This window comes from Coturnix japonica, chromosome 8 (genome assembly GCF_001577835.2).
Source record: "Coturnix japonica isolate 7356 chromosome 8, Coturnix japonica 2.1, whole genome shotgun sequence".
Classification (NCBI taxonomy): domain Eukaryota; kingdom Metazoa; phylum Chordata; class Aves; order Galliformes; family Phasianidae; genus Coturnix; species Coturnix japonica.
In genome coordinates, this window is record NC_029523.1 from 11,368,740 (window position 1) to 11,395,001 (window position 26,262).

A 26,262-nucleotide genomic window follows, 5' to 3' on the forward strand; every position below is an offset into this window, starting at 1 on the left:
ATTTCAAATGGAATTTTATTTAATCAAAAAGAAAGCAAAGCTTCTGAGAAAGAGCTGAAGCCATCGAACAAAAGATGAATGATCCCACACTTAACATCTCTACTCAGAGCTATGATCATTCACTATTCTGCTACAGCATCCTGAGCAGCCTTAGTCAAGTCGCTTAGGGTTTTTTGTGGCTTAATCCCACATCTTTGAGATAAGTATGACTTAGCTGCCCTATCTCACAGGCACACGGTGAGGATAAATACATTAAAGAAGAATAAATGTATCACAATATAGCGATAGGAGTTCAATACCTTCAGTACAGAGTCATTTATCTTTTTGTCTCCCAGATCAAGTACAGTTTCTAGGTAAAAGCCTAATATATTGATATATAAAGAAAGCAAACAATCTTCAGCCATACTTTCCTATATATGAATCAATGAGTGAAAACAAACCTGGAAGTGTAGAGTGAAAATAATGGAGTAAGAGATAACAAAATTTGTTTCATCATTACAATGGGCTTAAAGCAAGACTAATAGCTACAAACTAGACACAAGTAAATAAATGTATTAATTCCAACAGAATAAAATAGAAAATACAACAGAACAACTGTATATCAAATTCATATATAGATTATACAGATATATGTGTTGAGAAATATTTAACAAAAGAACTTCAAGTTATCTTGTGTAAGAAATACACTAAAATTTACTAGCATATGAATTACACACTGATCACTGGATGAAACTCCCATATTTCTTGCTCAGCACAACCTTTCCATAAAATAGCTTTATTAGAATATAGCAATGTTAGGGAAAAAAAAGTGAAAGTAATGTCTATAGCTCCTATTAAAAAGTCGATCACATGTTTCATAATGATTATAGAGTAATACACAGTAAAAAATGAGTTTTCACCAAATATTCAAAATTATAGATTTATTCAGACTCCTAGAGAAAAATCAAACTTGTAAATTGTGTAGATTATATATCCAATAAAATATTTATTGTTGCACAACATATATTGTTAACTGTGTTGACTACTTTTCACCAAGGTGCCAGAGAAATGAAAAATTAACCAATGCAGAATATATGACAGCTTTTTTTCAAGTCCTAGAGCTAGTTCATGAGCATACAAAGCAGATTGTATTCAGAGCTGTAATATAGAAATTCCTCTACTGGAGCTGAATACCTGACAGCAGAACAAAACAGAGAACAGCATTAAAGCCACGTAGCTGAGGTGCTGCACACAAATTCAGAAATACCTGAATTAGTAATGTTGAAAGTCTAGCTAAAGTAGACAGTGACTATGTAAATGAATGTTTTAATGATATCTTACTAGTTTATGGACTTACAAGTGCATACATGTAGCCTAATGGAATCCAGGAAGTTCGGCTAATACACAGATTAAAATATCTATGGGTTTACACAACAAATAAATACTTGAATATACTTCTCTCCAATTTCTAGCCTATGAAATCTATGTACAAGGTGTGAGGTAGATATTCTTGTTTCCGCTGGTAACGGTAACCACAGACAAACAACTCCCTGTTGCCTATTATTTATTCTTTTTCAAAATTTAGATGAATATTCATTTAAACTGTGGCTATGGGGCATCAAGCACTGTTTGTACTATAAAAAGGATAAGGTGAGTGCAAATAAAAATGATACCACATGGACTACATCTCAAGCTATTAGTTACTTAGCATCTTAATACTGGAACTTCAGATGTACCTCTGTTCTCATACTTCCTGTTCTCCTCACATTGAGACGACCTTGAAATTTTCCCAGCACCAAACAAACAGCAGGTTGGTGGCACCGAGTGGTGGTGGATCTGAGGCTGTCATCTGACCTGTCCTCCCCATGCACAAATCCTGATAGATAAAATGAAAGAATAAAATAAACAAATGCACCAATAAACTGGAGCAAGGGGATTTGACCCTGCACTTGCTCTGTTTCTGCTTTTTCAGGTTTGTGCAATCAGAGACACGGGGTGAGTGCATGTTGTCCTAACAAAACACTGAAAAAGCAGCATTTGAGCTCAGTACTCCTCTGTACCTGCCATCCAGCTGGAAACATACTCCTGGATCTTCTCTTCCAGGGTACCAGGTCGCTCCAGCTGGTTTTCGCTCCTCCACAGAGACTGTGCACAGCCCCGGGCTGCTGAGGGGCCAGGGCACGGTCTGACTTCCACACACAGCCCTGACTGCAGCACTGCAGTGCTGAAGACAACAGGATGAGCAGCAACCCTGTGAGGTTATGGGTTGCATTGGGTAAAAAATGGCCATAATTGTTTCATTTCAGTTTTGCTCTAACAGCAAGCACCAGGCTTGCTGCAATACTGCTTTCTTATCACCAGCCCTGGGAAAGCTTACACAGCTTCCATGGAATACCTAGCTTTGATCTGCATGAGAAAGACTCATTTCTGTACCACAGCAATGCCAAATTACATGGCCATGTTGAACAACACATTCAGATTAGATGCTCTCTCAGAAACTTGCAGTTATCACATTTTTAAATGCTTGTTCTGTCAGCATTTGAAACCTGTGCATTTCCAGAATCTTTTTTGATATACACTGAAGCAGCTGGATTATACCATCAGCCAGCAGGAACCTGATACACAATACTGGTATTGTCTGCTTGTTCCCAGTGTGTGCAGGAGGAGACGGGGAGCACACATGCACCTGAATGAGAAAAAGCTCTATTCCATCAACTTCCTGCTTAGATAGACCGCAGCTCAGTGTCCTGCTGCGTACCTGTAGGAGTGCAGGTCCAGATCCGAGAGCTGGATGTCTGAAACTAGGTCCTTACATCAGTGCTAGAGATGACAAAAAAATAACCATTTTCTTAAAAAATTTAGGCTGTTGGACAGCTTTTTTGAGGCCAGTCAGAAATGCTGTGCATTCAGTATTTTTGAATGCATCTAATTTTAGGATCTCATTTTTAGAAATCTTGGACTAGAAACAAACCCATCTTGGTATTTAAATGCACTGCAGAACGAGAGCAAGAAGTGAACAGCCCTGGACTGATGCACAAATGAGCAAGCTGCAACCCAACACAGCAGCAATTCTACCCTTCCTACCCAGTGGTGTGGATGGAGTTTCACAGCTGAGGGTAAAGATGGGTACAGCACATGAAGTATGCGGCATTTATATACTAAGTGAAAAGACTGCAAATATTATACAAAACAAAGATTTACAGTGGATGAAGTCGTGCATCTCCAAGGAACAAAAGTTTTATAAAAGAATAAATGAAATATATCTATATATATATTGTTTTTCCCTGAAACTCCAGAGACCCCCAGAGACTTCAGAAAATTATTAGTCAGACCAAAGGCTGCCAGATGCTGCCGGAGCCATGGCTGCTTGCCAGGAGCTCACGCCTTTGCAAGAGGGCAAGGAAGGGCGAGTGGAAACTAAAGGGTACAGATCTCCCCAGAGAGACTTTCTTTTTGTTGCCATCAGTTTTGTGTGTACGTCCTCTTTGTAAGACTTTGGTTTGAAACTCACTTATGTTTTCCACCTAGAGATTTCATTATGGGGAAATTAGAGAGATTTTTCTTTCTTTTGACTATTTCCCTGACCTGAAGCATTTTGCAACTGTGTAGAGCTCTGGCACTCATTTAACCATGGCTAGCCCTGTGTTAACAGTCACAACACTCTACAAATTGTAGCAAACTATCTCAGACCATAGGCTGGAAGAACTTTCAGTCCCTTACTTCTTGAATCTTTTCATTTGCCCCACTAATTTCCAATAGGAACAGCTCCATTATTCTTTTTTCACCTATCTCCAAACATTTTCTAGCTTGCATTTTACTATCTGAATCCCAAAGTTCACTCCCAGTCTCCATATGAAACACAATGATATAGAGCTCTTATAGAACAGATGCCCATTTACAAGAACTATTTTACCACCAAGAAATGTATTTCTGAAGACATTTCCATCCTCACCTCTAAGATAGCCTCCTTCCCAGCCCCTCTCAGGACTTACACATACTGTGCATCCTCTTCTCATCCATGTGAAATCCCTGCAACCAAATGAGGTGTAGCAAAAAGCACTATAGGAACATTAAATGATTTTACTTGCCCGTGTTTTTCTGTCTATCATCAAGTGGTAACACACAAAAATTCCTCAAATAATGAATAATATTAATAAAAACAAAATTTGGAGTCAAATTTTTGCACTCACGTAAGACTGCTTGTTTGAAACTATGGGAACAGTTGCATGGACAGAGGATGGACTCGTCGAGTTAATTCTTCAGGGACTGCTAGCAGTAGATGGCAGAGGCCTGTGGAAATAAGAATCACATTATTCTGAAGTACAGGGAAGACAAAAAAGAAAGAAAAAAAGCTCAAAGAAAGAAGGTGTAAGAAGATGCAAACCCAGAAGGTAAGTCTGACTTTCACTAAGTAAACTTCCCTTCTCCCCATGAGCAAACAGCCCTGAGGATCAAGTTTTTGTGAGATTTCTTCCTAATCTGGAATTAACTACCACCAAGACAGCCAGCCCCAGGTGCACTAGTAGAAAAAACAGTTGCTTAATCTGTGGTTTAATCAATTTGGCAAAATGTATAACTTTCCAATGACACAGCTTGCTTTTTAAAATGATAGAAACCGGCACAGATTAATTCAAAAATTAGTTAAAATAAGTGGTTTGTCTTTAAGAAAGCAAGAGTTCAGCCTCCTGAAGGGTGAGTGAAGCTGAAGTATGCCTACCAGACCCGCACACAGCACACTGTAAGGACCTAAATAAATAACTGCAAGATTGTGTTTTGTATTGGTATTAAGACAGAACTGCTTGTATTGTAAACTGACTGTTTTTCAGACATTAAGTAGTAACAATACAATAACTTGAGTAATTCTTATCCTTCTAATTTCAACTGATGAGAAAAAGCTACATAATATTGTTTTAAGAATGCAAACTGTTAGCTTTACAAGCTTCAGTTCTCCAGTTAAATCCAGAGACATGGTTCAGGATATTCACAGATTAACCTCCATTTAATCCCAGATTCCTATACCATTGCATTAGTATCATCATTCAAGCAGGTGATACTAATCTACAGAATAAATTACCATAAGGAGATATTTTCCTATTATTTAAGGAAGCTCTGTTACTACTAGCTAAATTTTCCATGAAATAGGCAGGCACATCTATATGAGCATGTATGCACACTCTGTCTGAAAGGAGCAGCTCCCCCACCTCCACACACAAGGCCCCACTCGCTGTGATATTCCTCGCATCCCCTCCCTGGGGCACCCACCACCATCCAGCCACCTGTGCAGGCAGACATTCAGTACCAGAACGTAGAGCCCACCCTGCAGTTGCCTACAGCAAGGTTCAGACTGAGCAACTGCTATCTGCAGCAGCTTGTTAATATTATAATAATAATTTGCAGCATGTGAATAAATAAAACCACGTTATCAGTCCTCTGTGCAGACCCTGATTATGCACATGGATACTCTATATCACATATTATAAAGGAATGAGCATTTACCTTAAATTCTAACACCAAGTTCTAACTTCACCAAGTACAGCTTAATACCACAGCACTGAGACACGAGACAGATGGGATAGATAGATCTGAAGTGCTACAAATAAAATCTAAAACTGAACTTTTAAATATTCATTCTGAACTATAAAGAGAGCTGTGGCTTTTGTGCACTACAGATGGCTTGGAAATTCAGTGCAAACAAAGGACCAATTTTTGAATACTCATAGCTGTTCTACTATAATAGCTGGAGGCCCAAAACTCCAGGGGTTTGAGATGATTCAACTCGATTCTCTTACCTGCCAAATTTCATCAAAGCAACATTGCTTTTACCATCTTATAGGGATGAAAGAAGTATGAATAGTGTGGGGTTTTTTTAATGAAATGTGGACTGCTTAAGCTTGAACAAAAAAAAATTACAATATGAATGGAAATTGCAAGGTAAAGGGAAAATTTTCTTTTTATCATAGACTCTGAAGCATAGTATAAGATGAAATCTGTATTTTGTATAGATTGAAAGATTAAACAGAAATATTTGGTAGATTTAGGTAAATGAAGGAAATAAAACAAAAAAAGAAATAAACATAATAAAAATCCCTGCCAGTCACAATCAGTGAGAAACTGCTGATTGTCAAGTGCAGCCTTAGGTTTAAATCTAGGAGAAATACGTGTTTCTTTGTAAGGTAGCAGGGCACGACCTCATCAATCAGAGATTATCCTCTGCATAATAGTTTATAGAAAGAAACCACTAACGCCAGCTTTTCATCTGCCTTCTAGACAACAGCAAGCTGATACAGATACAGCTGGGAAGGCAATAAATTCATATAACTCTGTTGCTAATGCCATACACTGCAGCATTTACACAGCAGTGCAAGAAGGGCAGCCTCTGTAGTGAAAACCATACAAACAGTTCTTTTTCAATCTATTTTCTGTTGCCATTAGCCACTTCCCAAAGTCTTTGGCTTTAGAGAGATGCTCTCTCTCCTTTTGCATACAATTGAGCTTTTACAAGAACCAAACAGAAAAGTGAGATACAGAAGCGGAGAGGGAGCATCCCTGCAGGGGAGCAGGGACCGCCACTGGGGCACAGAGGACCCCTGAACTGCAAATGATCTTCCAAGTGTACAGTCCATGGAGACAAACATGCAGTGCTGAATCACAGCTAGCAGTCAGGCTTATGGATATTTATGAGGCACCGCTGCCAACCACAATGAGGGAAAAGGGAAAGAATCAGAGGGGAAGGCGTGAGGTGCTTGATAGAAAAATCTAAGAGTTGTGTAATGACAGCAGATGCCAAGAGACAGTTGTAGGCTGATACTGAGCGGTCGGTGAAAAGTAGAACGGGCTAACATCAAACAGCCTATGCTATCGGCAACATCAGGGGACATAGCAATGGAAGCATGCATCCACAGAGGAGCGTGGCTGGCATGAGATGCTAAGGAGAGGATGGTTGCTGCAGCAGTCTGGATGGATGGTACTGCTGTGATTGTCAAGATTAGAGAACAGGATGTTGTGAAAAATCAAGATAAGATGGTAGGAGTTAGGACAAGCATTTTAATTGCTCCCAGCCAAGACAGAAGTGGCAGCTTCAGGCAGGGAACCAGCCTGGCTATCTCAAACTCAGCACAAGGTCAGAGGGCTGTGAACTTGCAAGAGACAGACAGGTTCCTAGCACTGCCTGCAGACAACAAGGAGGATGTGGCAAGGCCCAAGGAGGCAAGCAGGAAGAGCAGGGTCTCTCTTTTGGCTGGGATGGGTTCTTGGATCCATCAGAGCAAGGACTTCAGCCTCTGTGGGTGGAAGCCTGAAACTGTGGCTTTGTCTCTACAGCAAAGGCTAAGACTGGGAGATGAGCGGAGGGAAAATGGGAAGATGCAGCAGATCAGGCAGCTTTTCCAATGACCTCTCTGTCCTTCTGAGAGTAACGGCTTTCCAGGACAGAGCATCCCAGCAGGACACTTAAACGCCTTCAGCACAGTACAATATTTGAAGATAAAAACCATACAACTTTTCATGAATTCTGCCTCCAATAAAAACATCTTTATTGCCCTGGGCTAATGTGTAAGTTAGTGAGAGATTATGGTTCAACTTCTATAGCCATTCTATGTAATATAAAAAAAAATAAAAATCCATGGGGACTTTGTCTGTTAGTCCTCTAAAATACAAAATACAGTTCTGAGCTATGCTACCCACCATGTTATAAGCTATCAGCTATTTTTCTAAACACTCAGACTAACGGCTGTCAGTCTAAGAAGAGTCAGACATTCTGACTTAATCACCTCCTTGTGACTCACTGCACCGTGCCCCTTCCTTTTGAACATATATAAATCCTAATTATTTTTTAATCCTTTGCTAGAACACTGGCAAAACGACTGCTATGCTTGCGGCATACAAATGTGGATGTGCACAGGAATCACAGCTAGGATTTCAGAGACCCTCCTGCCCAGGGAGCTGTGTGTCCCCAGCAGCACTCAGCACTGACCCCCACCTCCCAGCAGCAGTTCTCTTCTAACCTCTCTTGTTTGTGTTCTGTGGGGGGTAGCAAACATTACAGTGAGGCTACAGCCTCGTCATGCAGGAGGACAGTGGTCAGTTTTACAAATGGCTTAAACCGAGCCCTTAGCTGAGTTTGGTTGTCTGCACAATCAATTTGCAAATGTCCTGAGGGTAACCTCTGAAACCTGGGATTATTCCAGTGATCACAAATAATCTGTGTATCTGGTTTAGGATACAGCTTAGGTTCTGTTCTCGTCTGTTGCAAAGGCTTGAAACCTAGCTATTTATAATCAACAAAATGTTCAGTGAGAACCAGGGCAAAGACACATTATGTTTGCCGGTATGTTGCCTCCTCTAAAATCAGTAACATGACAATACATGCATTCAAATCACAATAGGCAGCTGGACTCCTACCAGTCTGCCATCTAATGCCCTTCAAACTGCCCCAGATGTACTAATAAAGCCAACATGGCCTGTGAAAGCCTGTCCCCAGACAACTCCTGCAGGGATACAGGTTGGGACCAGAGACCCCACAGGGGCAGGCACTGTCCCATATTTCCCTGTCTTCCATTCAGAAACCAAGGTGAAACACAAGCCACGCTCTACCATGGTCTCAAAAGCCCTGCTCACTCTTTGCTCCTACACCAGCAGACCTAGATGGTTAGAATACTGACTGTAGCACACCCACATGAACAAGACTCTCCTAGTCACCACATATTAAGTTTGCCCCTCTTTTGTTCAATAATAGTATATGACATTTCATTTTACAGCTTCAGAGAAGTCTGCCTATCTCATGGATGCACCACCACACATTGGTCCCAAAGGCTTCCAGGGTCCAAATTTGTACCTCCTGACACAGCAGAAAATCCAAATGCCACCTTCCACACGCAGTTTTATTGGGATCAAAGACTGAGGAAACAGCAGTTCAATAACATAACCAGAATGGCCTATAACTACATTTGTTCTTTTTGCTCCCCCCTTCTATATTCTAATTTATGCCAAAGAAGCCTCTTATCTTTTCATGACAAACCAGAAATTACCACATATTTTCAAAAGGATGGATTCATACCACATCTGTGGAGCACCCTGGAATCCCAAAAGAATTCGCAGAATATCTGGAGTTGGAGTGGACCCACAAGGATCATTAAGTCCAACTCATGCTGCCACAGAGGGCAGCCTAAAAGTTAAACAGTGGATCTAAAAACATTGCCCACAAGCTTCCTGAAAGGACAGGTCCAGTCCCTAGAGCTGTCCTTACAAGGATGACAAAGCTGAACCTGTACTTATAATGAGCTTTGAGGCCCCACTGAACACAAATCACTGTTTAAATGCTAGCTTCTGTATTATCTTCCATCCTCAGTTCCAGCCAGCTGCTTGAACCATGGGCATCTCGCAACTCTTTCTCCTGAGCTCACTCTGCTCTACATTCAGTTTCCTTTCCTGTCATGAAAATAAACAAGCCAGAGGCAGCTTATGCTGCCTACTTTAACATCCCAATTCCCTGGCCTATGAAAGACTATCTGCATCGCAGTGTATTTCTGTCCAAGCCTTTAGCAGTTAACTCTCTCCCAGGAACTGAACATTACTGGGGAAAGAAGCCCTGCAAAAGCAGGCTCCTTGCTGTGGTTGCTCATACACCAGATCACTGATTTTGGGAGACCAACATGATAAACATGGCTTTAGCAGCTTTCTATGTTATCATAGTAAGCTTAAAAAACCTCTCTTACAAAACATACTTTAATCAGAAGAAGTTTTAAATTTGCAATTTTAAATGTGAGCATGTTATAACTTGTAACCGAACATTTCTATAAAGATAATTACATATGGCAAGACAGAAAAACTTTTTAAAACATTTTCTCTTAAATGTGTGCCTGAATTCATTTACAACTGTTGCTGCTTTAAACACTTCAGGCAGAATAAGTGGATGGCACTAAACAGCTTAGCTGCAATTATTATGGAATGTCTGAGGTATAATTTCCCCTGCGGTTTTGTTAGGCGTACAAAATTCATAATTCTGATTTGTGGCAGGTACTTATTACCCATCGCAGGTGGAGATATGCAAATATTATTCTAGTAGGGGTGAACAGCCTTTATTTCAGTATTCAGCTATTAACGAGATTTGTGAGTCTGGTACTCCGGGGCCATTTAATTAATTAGATGGTACAGATAAAATATAAATTGTTTTGTAGGCTACACGATTCCAGTTCTAGAAGATGTAAAATATGGCTGAATGAACTTGGTATGGACCGATTTGTTGTTTCATCTATGGCACAGGGTACAAGAAAATCCTGCTTGTTATTTTTATCTACAATAATCCCAGGCAGAATCCTTCTACTGTCAAGTATTGCAGGAAAGAGTTGTTATTTATTTATCAATACCATTAAGAATGTCTATCAGTTAAGCTTTTTATAAAAACTGCTGGCTTACATAAAGCAAAAGGAAAAGCAGGCACGTTCTTTTATGCAATGCCAATATATTCATGTTTCAGAGTGAACACGCATTTTGAAGACATGCAGGTTTGGCAGGGTATTATTGTCTCAAGGTCAGACATTTCTATTTTAAATAAATCATTTCCATGGAGCAGGGAAGCCAAACTTTACAGAGGAAAATGGAGAGGCAATCTACTGCATCATCTTAGCAGCTAGATTTTTAAATAAATCTATTAGCTGATTAATTTATGTAATTCCTTTTCCCAAGTATGATCTCTTAACAATCTCTTAACAACTCCAGAAGATTTCTGGAAAATCTGGAACATGGGCAGCGGGGGAGGAGAGGGGAAATAAATGACAACAAAATAAACACCTTTAATCCCTAAAATGATGTCTATAATGGTCACGATAAGAGTCAGCATTTACCAGGAGTTACATATGGTAAACTACGTGTGAGAAATTTACCCTGCCCTTATACAGAGAAAATAAAATGCAAGAGGCATGAGACTGGAAATTGTTAGCAAACTGCCAGCATTTAAAGGCAGGCATTGACCATTATATTAGATTTAAATTGCGGGTAAAATACTACACTGCACAATTACAGTACTCTAAACATTGAATGAAAACCAGTTACTTTTACTGAAGTAGGAGTATAATCAGCAGTCAGTCTTATTGGTTTATTGAACATATTTTGGGGTCCATTCCAGCTGTCTTTATTAGCTCTAATGCAAATGATTTTTACACTGCTATTTTGCCAAGCCCTGGTAGCTGTAGTACTGCAAACACACCCCACTGTTTTCTGTCTGCTGGAGATTTACTGACAAATATGATAAAGAGTACATAAAATGAATAACAACATAAAGCTTGCACCATACTGGAAAATGAAAACTAACAGGAAGAAATTAAACTGCAATCATTAAAAGCTATTGCATGTTTTTCTTTGATATAACTCAAAATCACATGAGTTCAAAATTAAATATTGGGAACTGCTTTGGTTGTTTCTCTGTAGAGTGAAAACCACTGCTGCCAGGTAGCCACATCACGTGCTGTTTCAATGGGGCCATACCTCAACTCTGCTCCTTTCTTGCACGCCTGGTGAGCAGATCTTACTCCTCTCCTGGCCTCCTTCGAGGTGCTCCATGCTTGGCAACAGTGGGCAGAATCTGGTAGAGATGGAAACAGGCTGGTACAGACCAAGCAGAACAGCAGGTGCCTGAGTGGGGTCTAAAGTATGAAATAAAAGGACAGAATTTCATTCAAAGAAAATGCTTTTGACTTTAGAAGAGTCCTGCACTGGAGAGGTGCAAGCCTGATCACTTTGAATAGGGCAAGATATGACTCAAGAGTCTGGATGCATAAATTTTAGAATTTTAACTATAAGACTGAAAGTAGAAACAAGTCAAAGGGAGGAGGAACTGACCGGGATCTGAGGAAAAAGGGTCAGTCATACCTTGTGGGTGAAAAGAATTGATCAGGTAAGATATTTGCTGTTGCTCAGTTTTCAGTGAGAAAAACCAGTTGTGATTGCAATGAGATTCACTGAATCTGAGGAGACTGCAAACCCATGGAGACGTATGGAGAAATGAGCCATAGGTAAACAAGTCTACCAAAGGGGATTCCAAGGTAGGGGTCCCAAGCTGTGGGTTCTTTGGACACAGATAGGTCAGTTATCGGCTTGACTGAATTGCCAGCTAAGACTCACAATGAAAAACATGGGAATCTTGATGCTAGTGCAGTGACAGTACAAGAGGTGTGTTTTCATGCTGTACTTGTGCCAACACCTGAGAACATGGCAATATTAAACACAAAAGCAAACCCTGTAAACACACAATAGGGACTGAATGAACAGCTTGCACAGACAACTACAGTGAAAAAGGTGGAAAAAAATCTCAAGGGAGAGAAATGTATTTTGTTAAACACAGAATAAGATAAATGACAGTGTTATGTTTGGAATAATCGCAGTAGAACCATAAGGAGTACCTAAAATGTTCATACGTGGGGAACCCAAGTTACCTGCAGGCTTTTGACAAAGTGCCAAAGAGTTAAAATCGCTCCAATCCCATCTCTCTTGGCTGTGCAGATTAGCAGGATATGGCCTGCATCTGCTTCACATAACAGCAACATGCTTGGGGTGGTAGGGGGAGAGGGAGAGGGGAGGAAAAAACCATATAGATTTCCAAAGAATAAATACAGCAGAACAACATTCTGTGTTTAAATGCCTTAAATTGGATAAACAGTACCCCATGGGTAGAACCTGTAAAAGGCCATTCCTAAAGAAGATGAAATCTAGAAGGTATTTTTAATTAAATCTTTCCAAGGACTTCATAAAAACCGAAGCCCAGCAGCAGTGTTCCATGTAGTACCGCGATGACAGCCCTGAGCTACACAGTCCAAAATGGAGGAGGCATTCCAGCACAGAACATTTTTTTTTTCTCCAGGTATGCACACACAAACACATCATTAGTTCAAAATCAATGCACAAATGAGCGATGTGATCAGAGCATTACATTTATTCACAGTAGCACAGAGAGCACTGCAATGAACCTAAGGCAGTTCCTGAGAGGTGGAGGAGAGCAGCGCAGTGGCGGGCAATTGATTCCTCTGAACACAGAGGAAACGGCTGCCTGCTGCTAGGTGATTATTACCAGCATTTTTTCAGAATAATGTAAGTAAGCAACATTTTAGGTAGCACTGTAATATCCACCAGGCATAGCGTTTGCAAAGAGATAACAGAGCAAAACACGCATCTGAGGAACCTCTGTGGTGCCTGGGGAGAGCACTGGCAGGGAGCTGGGTGCAGGTGGTATACCCTCAGCCACGTGCCCACCAGTGAGCTTAGCACCACATGTAGATACAGGGTGGATAGCTGCCCTGTGTGAAAAGCAAGAGTTTTTGAACAAAAGCTATAACTTGAGACACCTCCACTACAGCACATGCCTGCAACCAGGCTCAGAATACCCACAGAGCAATGGGTAAATACTAAATTGGTGAACAGATCCCATTCTGTGTCTCGAGTGAGATAAGGGAGGGATAGAAAGGCAATTTTAACATGGTGAGAACATCAATATGTTGCAACTGGACAGTAAAAATTCCTTTATGACCACAGTGCTTTGGTACATCAAACAAAGAAAAAAAACATATAGGCATAGTAAACTAATCCCAAACAGATAGACAACCAGCTGGGAGAAGTCGCAGGCACTTGAGACTATGGCAGGCAGCACGGCAGGAGGGGGCTGGAACCAGTGTAGTGGAGCAGGGCAGAGCCACATAGTGCTACAGCCACTGCAGCACTGCTGCCAGGATGCCAGCAAAGGGAGTATTGCAGAAGACACAACATTGCCTTAGGTGATCAATCCATTCCAATGAGCAGCCTAAAGCAAACCAGCACCCAGCCCCATCAAACTATAAGTCTGTCAGTTCTCCCTCTTCCCTGCCTCCTGCTTACCCATATACAGTGCTTTATAAGCTGCATGCACTTCTAGCACAGCTCCCCTGCCACTGATGTCTGACAAGGCTGCAAGCAGGACCTCAGCAATGTGAGACCAATTGACACACACACTCTATGTAAGCATTCAAAAATTAATGCAACTGATCTTCTTCTTTCACCTGATAGGAAGTAAATAATTGATCTTTGCAATATGAAAGCACCCAAAAGAACAAACTCAGAATTGCAGACTTTCTCATGCACCCTCAGCTCCCCTTGTCAAACTTAACAGTTTTACCCAAAGGCTGCAAGGAGATTTGAGAAACACATGTTCTCCCTGTATGATTTAATCATGATATGAGTAAAAGGTGGATTCTCCAAGAAGCCGATGGCTGTGTTGAACATGAAACAGCATCACCCAAACCCCTGGCACAAGCCATTGCTTGATGGATTACATGCAGGGAGACTGGCAGTTCTGGATGTTGAAGCCTTAATCTTTAACACACAAGCAAGGATGTACAGCCCTACAGACAAATCTTGCACACCTGAAAGCCTGGTACAGTACCGATGCTCCTCACCCAAGGGGTAAGCTTGCTTTATAAACTAAACATTGTTTTCCTGATTTTCCCCCTTTCTCCTGACAGCTCTCTACACTGCTACGTAAACACAAGCTCCTATAAAGCTGCTACAAGAGCCCCACGAGATAAAAGCTAGGTAGCTCAAGGATTTTTTCTCTGCGTGGGCACTGTCCCACATACCTGCCTGCCTCCTTCCATATGCAGCAACTACAGTGTGCCAGGACTTCCATCCTCAATATTGAATAGGCATTATAGGAGAGAGGAACAGAAAATAAACCTATCAATACAACAGATTTTTCCTAACTTCTTTGCAGTTGTCTTTGGGGTGATGGGGGGGAGGGGAGAAAAGTAATTCCTCTGGGACAGAATGTTGTTCAGTGACCCTAAACTCAGAACATTGCATCAGGTTACAGACAGCAACACAAGCCAGAATCTGCTGATTACAGCTAAAGATCTGTTGTGCTTCTTTTAATTCTTAGAAATCTGTTCCACTTTGTACACCAAATACACCATCACTGATTTGTTGTATGGATGACATAGCTTGAATGGTCTCAGCTCAGAAAAGCATTTCTGTGAAGATGCTGAAACTAACAGGTTTGAAGGTAAAGAAATATCATACTTCCCTTTCTACTCAATCTGCTCATCTGTTTTTAAGCATGTAAATTCCAGGTGATAGTTAACCTTTCTGTTTCATTCAGCAGTGTCTTTTCAGTAGGGACCATGCACATCAGACCTTCACAAAATTCATCACCACAGGAGGAAAGTTCCCAAAACCCTGCATAAAACCACAGTGTTTCAAACCTGAACTGTGTATTTAACACATCATATTTAACTACACCTTCCAGGAACAATTCTGCTCTTCACTGGAAAGAGGTCAGATTTCCCTCTTGCCATGTGAGGAGGAATGTTACCCCAGTACTTGGAATCCAAGCAGTATTTGAGCAAAGGATGATGGAGAAGCTTTGTATAGCTGTGACACTATATTTTCAATACATTCAAGAGTAAATTTTTTGTTTTACCACACCACTGCACTTTACAGAGCATAGCAACAGTTTCAGGAGAAAACGACGCTTTTGAGAACTTTTCTTAATATTTATCCCCAACTTTTCCTTCATTTGCCTCAGGCTTTGTTCCTGTCTCCAGCTCAGACAATGAATTATTCCTTTGTCTTTTTTGCACTGTTCATATCTTGAAGGTACTATTGATTAGGAACCAGACCTTCAGGTCTTTCCGCATTCTATACATTTCTTGGTATCGTTTCCATGAAGTTATTGTTTTTGTTGTTCTGTAGAAACTGCTTTCTCCTCCTGCCCTTCCACCTTCTCTCCTAAAGCTTGGAACAGGGGAGATGGAACTGTTAATGCTCCTCTGCTTACATCAGTATTTCTGTTAGCTTCAGCCTTAATACTGGCAGCAGTTCACATCTAACTGCAACTCCAGGCTTGCAGATTCTGCCTTCCCAGGCTCATGGTAACCTACAACGATCGCTCTAAAAGAAAAATTATTCTCAAAGCTTCCTTAGAAATGGCACACTGGTACAACCCCTCCTACAAACAAAGCAAATTCCTCTTTCTTTTAAGAGAATTTATAGTAACACTCTTCATCACCATTCCGCCAGTTCATTCCTTAGCAACTGTCTTGCTGCAGCCCCATTGGACAGATGAATACTCTTTATTTATATTATTATTTTACATATACAGTTCTGGGAGAAATACCACAGACAAACAATCAGTTATTCTTCTCTTGTTTTGGTACATACAGAGTTCTCCCCATCTAAGCTTTAAGGTATTCTTTCTTCTTTAATCTTGATTATTATCTTTCTTGGTTGTACCCTGTATTCTCAGTAAAATCACAATCTTTCCCATCTCAATCCCCCCTTTACCCTCTGCCTTTTGCTCCCATTGAGCATTCACTCCTCTGAACGGAAAAGATTGAGTTAGATGAAAGATAGGGTTGCATTTTCTTCTGTTTTCCTTCTTATTTTATCAAAAGCTTATCATTTTCTCCAAGAATTGAAGTGGCACTGAGTATTGTCAAAGGCTAAGAGTAGTTTATCACATTTCCACCTCAACATATTACAATTCACTTGCATGCCATCTACTTTTAGCACATTTTAAATAATATATTCTATGCCCTGAATAACATGCTGGAATGACATCAGAATCTCCAGCAGACATATCTACCTGAGCGCCCGCGCAGCTCTCTGTCTGTAATATCCTGTGCAACCCTTTGCAGCATCAGCATTTCTCCTGGAGCATCTCCTGCAGACTGCACTTGGATTGCAGCATGTCATAGAACAGATTCTTTCCTTTTGGGCAACCTCAGCCCCATTTCCCTGCAGTCAGAGGCTGCATCACCCCGAGCATGCAGTTTCTTGGCCACAGGGCACTTTGTCACAGAACTCATGTTTTGCCTCTCCTGGGAATGAGGAAAAAGTGTCATTTTGCCTTCAGTGCTATGTAGGATTTGCCAACAAGTTACCCAGAAGGGAACTAAAAGCAAACAAATCCCAAGGCTATTTGGAAGACTCAGTTTCCTCCTCAGGTTCTGGCTGGTATCTTCTCTGCACAGCTACACAAACACACTGAGATTTTGGCATGTCTGTGCTCATACGTGGACAAAAAAAGCCTGTGCCCCTGCCATTTTAACAGCAGAGACAGATACTAAAATGTTGGTTTCTATAAAACAGTGATCCCATCAAGTGAGACACAGTTTTGTGGGGGTTCTTCTTATTTTTAGCATCCCAAACCACCACAAAAATATTAATATGCACCATAAGGTGGCTTTTTTAACTATAATACTATAAAACACTTCTGTCCCTTTGCATGAATGTTTTAAGTGGCCTGTCCTGGCAAAAGCCTGCTATACCTAGAATAAGCTGTTGGAGGTGTTAATGGCCACATTCCTGTCCAACCACTCCAGAAATAAAATAGTAAAATAATACAGTCAAAATGTTGTTTTAAAGGTGGGGAAAGTGCATTTGTTGGATAATTCAAGTATTTGTCTGTCTACAGAGATACAAAGGTTTTAACAGCAGCAATACTGAGTGCTGAGAACATCAGTCTCCATCATTATTAAAGGTGCACCTGAATTAAAACTGTCAGAAAACTGCAGTTGTGGGGAATCAGATGTACCAGTCCAGCATCTCCAAAGTACTCACTGTGTGTTCAAATGTACCATCCCTTGGAAGACTGCTATACCTGAGAGGAGTTTCTGATTGTAATCTTGAGGAACAAGAAAATCATGGTGCTATTAGTTACACACACACTGTCCCAGCAGAAGGCACTATTTTCATGTATTTTGCTTAGGTTTCTTGCCTACTTTATACCAAAATGTAATGAATAGTGAACAAAGTGGTTATTTAAAGGAAATATTCTTCCATGATCAAACTCACAGATAAAACTGCAGCATGGAACTGTGTAAAAGTAAGGGAGAAGAGAGAGCTGGTGACAGCAGCCCCATGTCCCACAGTGTTATGGCCCCTGGGATTGCCCACCCTCACGCAGCGCCACTCTGCCAGGGCACTAACATGACCTCATTATTACCCTCAGATTAATTATTTACCCTTTTTTTCATCTTAAATCTAAGCGAACAATCTCTTGGCAGTATCCTTCAGCCCACAAATTACTGCAGGTCACTGAGAGATGCTGGGGGAGCTGTGCAGTCTACATTACCCTGCTACAGCCTGCAAGCGTGTGCTTTGACATGTCTGCCCAAGCTCACTGCCCCCCACACAGCAAGGCTGGCAGTCAGGCAGCTGCCTTTTCCCTGTCCTCCAAACAGGAGGCTGCTGTGCTCCAGTTGTTCATGCCATACGTGTGGCTTTGGTGCACCAGCTATACTGGAAGAACAAAGGGAAAAATCCACCAGCACCAATTATTTCAGTTGATATTTTTAGCAGAGAGCAGAGATTTTTTCCATCACCCTGCCACAAAATAACAGCATCACATCATAGGCCAACTTACCCAGAGGCAGAGGGCTGTTGTTAAAGCTTTCTGAAAGGGAAATTACTCAGTGCATGGCGTGGTCCTGATGGCTCCTGCACTGCCTCCAGACTGACTCTCAGGTTAGCTGAAGTGTCATCTGCTGTTGGTGAGGTCTGCTAATGAGCCTGTGCAAAAATAGAGCAATGAGATCCTATGATCCTTATCCACTGCCACAAGTTTTTTGAAGCTTTGATTCTTGCCATTGATATTAAAAACCACAGTAGCATTAAAATCACTTTGTTTTCACTGTAGCTTTTGCAGTGCACATACATATGCAAGTTAGGTATCTGTAAATAGTGCATCTATCTAATATTTGGTAGTTTGATGCATATTTCTTATTAGTCTTTGGCAAACTAGCCTTGAAAAGTTAGCAGCTTACTTTCTAGGAGTTTTAAGAAAAACCAAATACAATCACACATCTGTAAAATAATTTGGGACTGAATGGAGGACTTCATAGCTTGTCCATAAGCGATACCAACAACAGAGAAATAGCTATAGGAAAGGATAAATCTGTTCCTGGAAGGGCTCTCCTTGTGTTTCCATTAGAGATTTCAAATTCATTTGAATATCACTGTTGTTTGGCTTTAGATGTTTCATATCTGGAAAACTACGTTTTGCTAGTTGCACCACTAAAAAGAGGTAGAAAACTAATAAACTAAATGCATCTGTTTACACATGAAAGTTATACGTTAGAGACAGCATATCCGGCCTATGGGGAGCACTACAGGGATCACTGACAAAAACCCGATCAAGGTGTGTCTAAAGTAGATGATAGGCAAAGACATTCTATGCAGAACTAAGGGGCTTGCACCACTGCATATAAGGATTGCCTCTATCTGATGGTATGAGCATCCACACCAAATCAGTCCAAGCAATAGTAAGACCGCAGCTTAATTAGTTACAGAAGAACATCTTTTTTATTACTTTTTACTTCTAAAACAGATTTTTATTTTTTCTGGCGTGTTAATTGCAAGCCAAATATTATCTATAAGACAAAAGGAATATTTTGGCTAACAGTCTCTTACTCTCTTCTGAATGTCAGCACATGTCCCCACTGGCAGATTCCAGAAATCCAGGGGCTACCAGATGGCTGCATAGCAACAATGCACAAAACACACTCTGAAAGTTAAAGAATCACAATGGAAGGCAATGAGTGGGCATTTCCAACACATACTTGTAGTCACTGCTTTTTCTGGGGGGGTGAATATCCAAGAACATCACCTGGAACTGAGTGCAGCCCAGCCTGGTACAAAACAGCTTTGCGCAGAGCTTGCTGCAGATACTATTGAAGATGTACATAAAACAGTGCCATATTTTAGAAGAGCTGATTTTAAAATCAATGTAATAGAAATGAATAGAAAACGCCAAGAATAATTTTCTTGCAGTGTTTTCCTTTGGGAATGCTTTATCTCCACATACAATGCTCATTTGGGTTTTGAAACTTCAGCACAGGGGTTTTCTTTATTCTTAATTAGGCATTTTACATATCCCCTCTTCTAAACCTATACTCAACTTATTTTATAGTTAAGATTTTTTATATGTTGATTTTTAATTTGCCTTATTCGGTATCTTTCCCTCTTAAAAGCAGCATTACAAGAAGTGTTCCCAGTTACTGTTGCACAGTTCAGCCATCAGGGATATGTAGAAATTCTGCTCTCTAACTTTCCTGGGTAACATCTTCGTACTAACTGGGACTGCTCCAGTCCAATCAAGGCAAACAGGATTATCCAAGATAATTAACATTTCTATAGGGCACCAACAATTACACGCAGATTTGAAACCCAGAGTACAAAAGAGCGGCACCAATTACCATTCTAGGAGGATTCTCATTTATTACTATGTTTACTCACAAACATAAAATTAGTGTTGCCTGGATTAAGATTAGAAACAACACGTGTTGCCATCACAGATAAAATCCTCCAAAGTATATTTCAAGCACAATGAATGCAATATCTCTTAAAATATGAATAATAATTTAAAAAGTAGCATCACAGATAACTGAATGGAGAGCATGTTTTTCTCAATACTGGAAATGCAGCTACATAGAATAAAGAAAAGCTGTGGTCTTATTAGATTGCTTGCTAGCAGTATACTTAAAAGAGAGGGAATACAATAATCTGTAGAACAAGGTACAACATTTAAATGACAAACAAAATCCGTGTCACTTCTCTTATTAGTTGCGAACTCCAGTTATATAATTCAGAATCTTTCAGAGTCAATTAGAAGATAATTTGCCTGTATGCCAGAAGTTACAGGAGGAATACAGTGTCTAAAGGCATCAAAGTGGTATTTCAGCCCTGCAAAGACAGTACTTCCTCCCAAAGTTTCAGACATGGCGGTAACCCAACCAGTAGCATAAAAATATAATAAAAAACATAAAACCGTTCACCAGCAAAATCTTGAATGCAATTCTAGGAGAAAAAAAAAAAAAAAAAAAAAATCCTGTCAGCATTGTTTGGCATGTCAAAGCAACAAAAGGGGCCCAGCAAATTGGAGACCCATTCAAGGTGCTTGTGCTGTGCTTCCCTCCAACAAAAACCCCACAAGCAGAGAACAGTAATTGCAGGCAGCCACAAGCCCCCCACACTCAGATGGGACACACTGCACGGATTAATTAATACATGACTGGAAATATTTCTTAAAATGGAGTCTTAATTGAAATCTATTCACTTCTGGGCAAAACAAGATATATTCTTCTTCAAGTCCATCCCCAAGACCAAAGCTGTGGCAACTCAGCACCAGATCCCAGGAGGACCCATTCAAGCAGTCTGAGAACACCAGTATGTTCCCAACTACCACAGGCTCCTGCCCTACCCAGCTCAGCCTGACATCAGGTTCACTGATTTCAGCCTTCCTCTAAGGCAATGCGGACTCCTTCAGAGTCTTCACACTGATAATGGTGATCAGTGGTGTAGCTCTGAGGGACTGAGGTCGCCATCAGTTTTCCATATTATAGATAAATAATAATAAAAAGCACTATTTCCTTTTTCCTAGCACCTGCTAGGTTCTCAGATTTTCTTCTTGTCACCATGTTGACAGTAATTCATGCCATGCTGTGTCATGCTAAGCCCAAATCAGCATGACACAGCCAGTAAAGGCAACAAACACCATTAAAGCAGAAAAGGGCCTGTGCATCCCACAGCACTGGTCTCTGAGTCTGCTTCCTAGAACCCTATTTAATCAGTTATTGACTGTGTTGTAGGGCAACTATGGAGGAGCCATAAGCCAAACCCCTTTTTGAAGGAGGAGTGTGTGTGTTGGGAGGGGGTTGGAGGGGAACAATAATATTTTAATACCAGAGCTAAATTTAGACCACGAGTTTTAAGTGGATTCTTAAAGAAGTGAGCTGAGTTCTTTCTCACCTCCTCTTGTTTACAGTCTCTTAGACTGGGATCCCACACTACCAGTGTCACCCAGTATGTCATTTTTTTCTCTTGGCAAGTAAGCACATGCGAAAGAAAAGGCATTACATTTATAATGACAGCAACAGAACTTGCTAACGTAGCTCTTACCAGGATTCAAAGGGACAGCTTCAGCTTTCCAACATAAAACACGATGTCTCTGAGCTTCACATGTGTTCTTCCACCCCACCGAGCCCATTTTAAAATGCAGAATCGCCATAATTTAATATTAGACTATTTCACAGTACCATTCAAGTTCAGAACAGAAAAGAAACATTAAAAGCAGTGAAATAAATCAAATGAATCATCTGAAAATAAAATTAGGGCATAAATAAAACAAAAGCAAGGCCAGGAACAGACAGACTGTCTCCTCCCTCCCTCCTGGGACAGATTTCCTTCAGCACAGCTTCAGTCTCTCACTGTGACATTTCCCGGGTTCCCAGGGCCTGGCAGCACCCGGAGCCATGTGGGGAAGCTGGAGGCACTGCTCAGTATTTGCATAGCTGGAGGTGTGAGGACAGCCGTGCTCCTGAGTGCCTGTGTGTGGTGGGAGGTTTGTTTTAATTGTTGCGTTAAAGTATGCTTAATTTTCAAGCTTTTTTTCGTTTCTTTCTGGAACCTTCTGAATGCTTCTCCCTCAGTTCTTTAGACATTGGCTCTCACTCTTGACTAAGTTTCCCACCTCCCAGCACCCATGGGTTGGGCAAGTTCCTACTGGCACAAAGGGAAGGTCTGGGGGCTCCTATTCCTTGCTAGAGTCCACACTTGGGTTTGGGAGGGAATGGTATATTAGCAAAATGCAACAGTAAAATGATAATTTTCAGAGGAGGGGAAGAGAGAGAAAAAGAGTTGTGCCAAGGGCACTCCTGAAAGGAGCGAACTTCTCTTCCTGGTAAAGGAAACCAAAGGTTCTTGTCATGTGAAAGCAACAATAGCATTTTTAACATTCCCTATCTTGATAATAGCACCTGAGTTCTCTCAAGATTCAATGTTTACGCTCACAAAAATCAATTTTTCGCTTTTATTAAAAAATTATGTATAGTAAATTGCTGCTACAACACAATCTACACTGTTTAACATACCCTGCTTTGATTTACTGTCCCTTCCATAATCTGCTGATGATTAAGCTTCTCAAAAACAATCCGCTAGCCTTTCTAAGTGATATCAAGTTGTTTGTTTTTAATCTGCTGAAAATCATCCTGTAGACAGATGCATTATTGAAGAATTACATTTTAATTTATTTTCATGCAGTGCCTGTGACGGGCATTTGGATTAACAGAGTATGATAATGGTTCTTTATGCCTGTATCTATTTAAATCAGAAATTACCTGCACACACTGTCTCTGATGGTGGTCAAAAATTGTACAAAGAACTGAGAATAGTGCTTCTTAATATCACACAGCTCCGCCGCTCATCAATGAGTCTTTTTCTGTTCTAATGCTTTTGTCATGTATATGAAAGTCATTATGTAGTTTAGAAAACAGGAGATGAAGTGAAAGAGGAAGATCAGGGACCTGGGATGCATTAATATTCTACCAGCGTCAAAGATATTTCCCTCGAGGGGCTCCTACAGGCCACACTGTTATTACAGTGCCTATCCATTATCTTGTGCTGTACTTGGTATTAAGACAATAATGGAGAGAATAGGATTATGTGCAGATGATAGGAAATGCGAAGGCAATTCAGCAAGATAGGAAATGAATGGAGACATGATTCTTTCATCGAAGCTCGGGATGGTATAGCATACGGTAAGGAAGAAGATAAATGATGCAAAATGAAATCTTTACAGGTTAGCTAGGGTAAAATGAGTGTTTACATAGAATCCGACGAGTTTAACCTTTTTGGTACAGAATAATGCAGCATCTTTCTTTAATGCGCTGGTGTATATTCCTTCAGTGGTCCGTTTTGATCTGAAATCTTACTCTACATGCATACGGAAAGGACCTATGTTAATTCCATAGAGGTGGCCTTACACAGTGGATAATTCTTTCATTCATGGCAAGAAAGGGCTTCTATATTTCATCTCCCTCCTACTACACAAACAAACAATAAAATCCAAACTGCAGTAAGGAAAGAATGAGCAAACCTGAGCTGTGGATCCCCTTGCTAAACGCTCAGGCTGTTTCACTACTGCACACCTTTTAATTCCACTGGCCAAGCCTGTGCTGACACCAAGTAACACAGGCTCATCGTTTTAGGATGCCAGCAATGCATCACAGTGGTGATAAACAAAGATGGGACCAGACCGTGCCATTTACAAACGTTTCTCTGGCTTATGTCTGTCATACTTTTTTTAATTAGGATAAATCACACACGTGCATTTGTTATAACAGCACAATGCCAAAAGAGATTATCGCTGTTCCCTAAAGCACAATATCATGCCATTCCTTCCAGTGGGTGCTCAGAAGCCTCCCTGCAGCAGTCAGAGCCCACAGTGCCAGCGGCAGCAAGGCACGCTGCCCAGGGCTCGGCCGGCACAGCCGCGGCTCACAGCCCACCGCCATCCTGCGCCCTGCAGTCGCACCCAGTGCTGTCAAGAGAGCACAGCCCTGCACACAGAAGCCCTCACGCCATCACCCGCTGCATCTTCGCAGGCCCGGCCCCGCGGCGTGGGCGGCCGCCAGCGCAGCTCCATGCTGCTCCCTGCTGTCTCAGCTCGCCAGCTCTCCTACTATACTCCCTTTGTCTTGACCTACGGTTCGGCCGTCGTGGCTTGGGTGTCGCCGTGTCTGGGCTGGCACTGCTGCTATCCGCTGTGCTGGTTGCCCATCATGCCACGGAATACACCCGTGAATTTGATGGATCAGAGAAATACAGGAACGTGATAAACAGCAGCAGTGGTGCACCCCTGTGTGCTCTTGTTGCTGGCTGCGGGGGCTCACCCTGGGAGCTCCACTACCCCATAATACTGCTTAAAAACTGCAGAGAAAACTGTCCACAAAGGAGTCACAGGACAAACTTCATCATAAGGCTGGCTGCTGACTTGAAGAGTGTTTATGTTATGTTTTAATGTTGCTTAACTTTATTTACAGAAGCATCTAATTATTATAGAATCATAGAATCTTTTGAGGTGGAAGGGACCCTTAAAGACTGTCTAGCCCAGCCCTCCACAACAAGCAGGAACACCCACAGCTCAGTCAAGTTACTCAGAACCCCATCCAGCCTGGCATCAATGTCTCCCAGGATGAGGTACCCACCACCTCTCTCTGGGCAGCCTGTGGCAGTGCATCACCACCCTCAATGTAAAACAATCTTCTTTATATCCATTCTAAATCTGCCCTCTTCTAGTTTAAAATCATTGTCTTATTTAAGAAACACCTTAGTGATTTTTCAAGGAGAAAACCCTCGGAGGGTTTTCTAAGAGCTGTGCAAGTCAAACCACAGTCACCTTCCCACAAGTGGCTGGCATCCAGTACCCAGCCCCAAAACTCCCCTGAGCAAGAAGCCACCCAAAGTCCTGCAGCTCCCACCTGCAATGCAGGCCCTAATCTGAGAACATGGCAGAAGGATGAAGTTAGGTCTCACAGTGAAATTCCAGGCTTGAGGCTATTTTCTTGCTCACTTCCCCCAAGGAACATGTATGTAGGGTAGAAAGCTGAGGTTTATGGGGAGAGGCAATATCTTTTATGAGATCAGCTATTAGAGTTGGGGGAAAAGTAGACAAGTAAATAAGCCACTGTTAGGTCTGAAACAGAGGTTGCAAACTGCAGTAAAAGCACGTTGGTAAGATGTGCTCTGGGATGAAATTATTATGCTATCAATTAGATGATATGAGAGGAAAGGACAACTAGCACCTTCGAGCAGCAGGCAGCTCCAGCACAGGGAGCCACACTCAGGTCACTCACTCCAGTGGGACAGAGAAGTGAGAAAAGGAGAAACGAGACAGCAGTTGAATATAATTGGAAAGTTAGTGGGAAGGGAGTGGAAATGACAGTATGTCATCAGCCCCTCTGTTGGGTCCTGCTATAAAGTATCTTCACATGCAAGTTCTCTCTTTGGTTGTTTTGTAAATCTACTTTAAGCACCAGAATGCCAGAGCAAGCAGATTATCTTCTGAAGATGTTTATTCTGTGATGATGGTGTTTCTGTACCTTAGTAAAAAAATAATTTACCAATGACCTGCTGATGTTTTTCTGCATCTCTTTTTCTATGATCTGTTTGATCTTTTCTGCTTTGCCTAATATATTCAAAATCATTACATACACTGTTATAAAGTCAATTCCAGTACACATGTGGAAAAGATTGTAACTTCTTATGAAAATAATTTCTTCTGTAATAATTAAGAGATAAAGTTTCATATAGATTTAACACTATTTGTCACAGAAATGAATGCCCTCTTTTACTTTCCTCTGTTATAAAGCAGCGATGTATTATGTATGCTCCTTGCCATGAGAATGATTCTAAACAAAGAGCTCAGAACACATTCGTGAATGTGAAATAACCACTAAACACAAACTACCCACTAACTCAATTGTGCAT

The 26,262-nt window shown here is 41.1% G+C and overlaps 1 long non-coding RNA gene across 3 annotated transcripts in view; it reads right to left on the minus strand.

Moving 5' to 3' along the window:
• LOC107317371 overlaps window positions 1-26,262 on the minus strand; it is a 44,827-nt gene that overhangs the window by 11,333 nt on the left and 7,232 nt on the right. The window contains exons 4-8 of one of the 3 annotated variants that reach the window (XR_004308229.1): window positions 18,362-18,507; window positions 11,461-11,618; window positions 4,170-4,269; window positions 3,932-4,008; window positions 1,716-1,855 (exon numbers count right to left, since the gene is read on the minus strand). This is a non-coding gene — a long non-coding RNA (uncharacterized LOC107317371). The remainder of the gene's footprint in view (window positions 1-1,715; window positions 1,856-3,931; window positions 4,009-4,169; window positions 4,270-11,460; window positions 11,619-18,361; window positions 18,508-26,262) is intronic. The other 2 variants (XR_004308230.1, XR_004308231.1) reach the window with 2 other exon arrangements.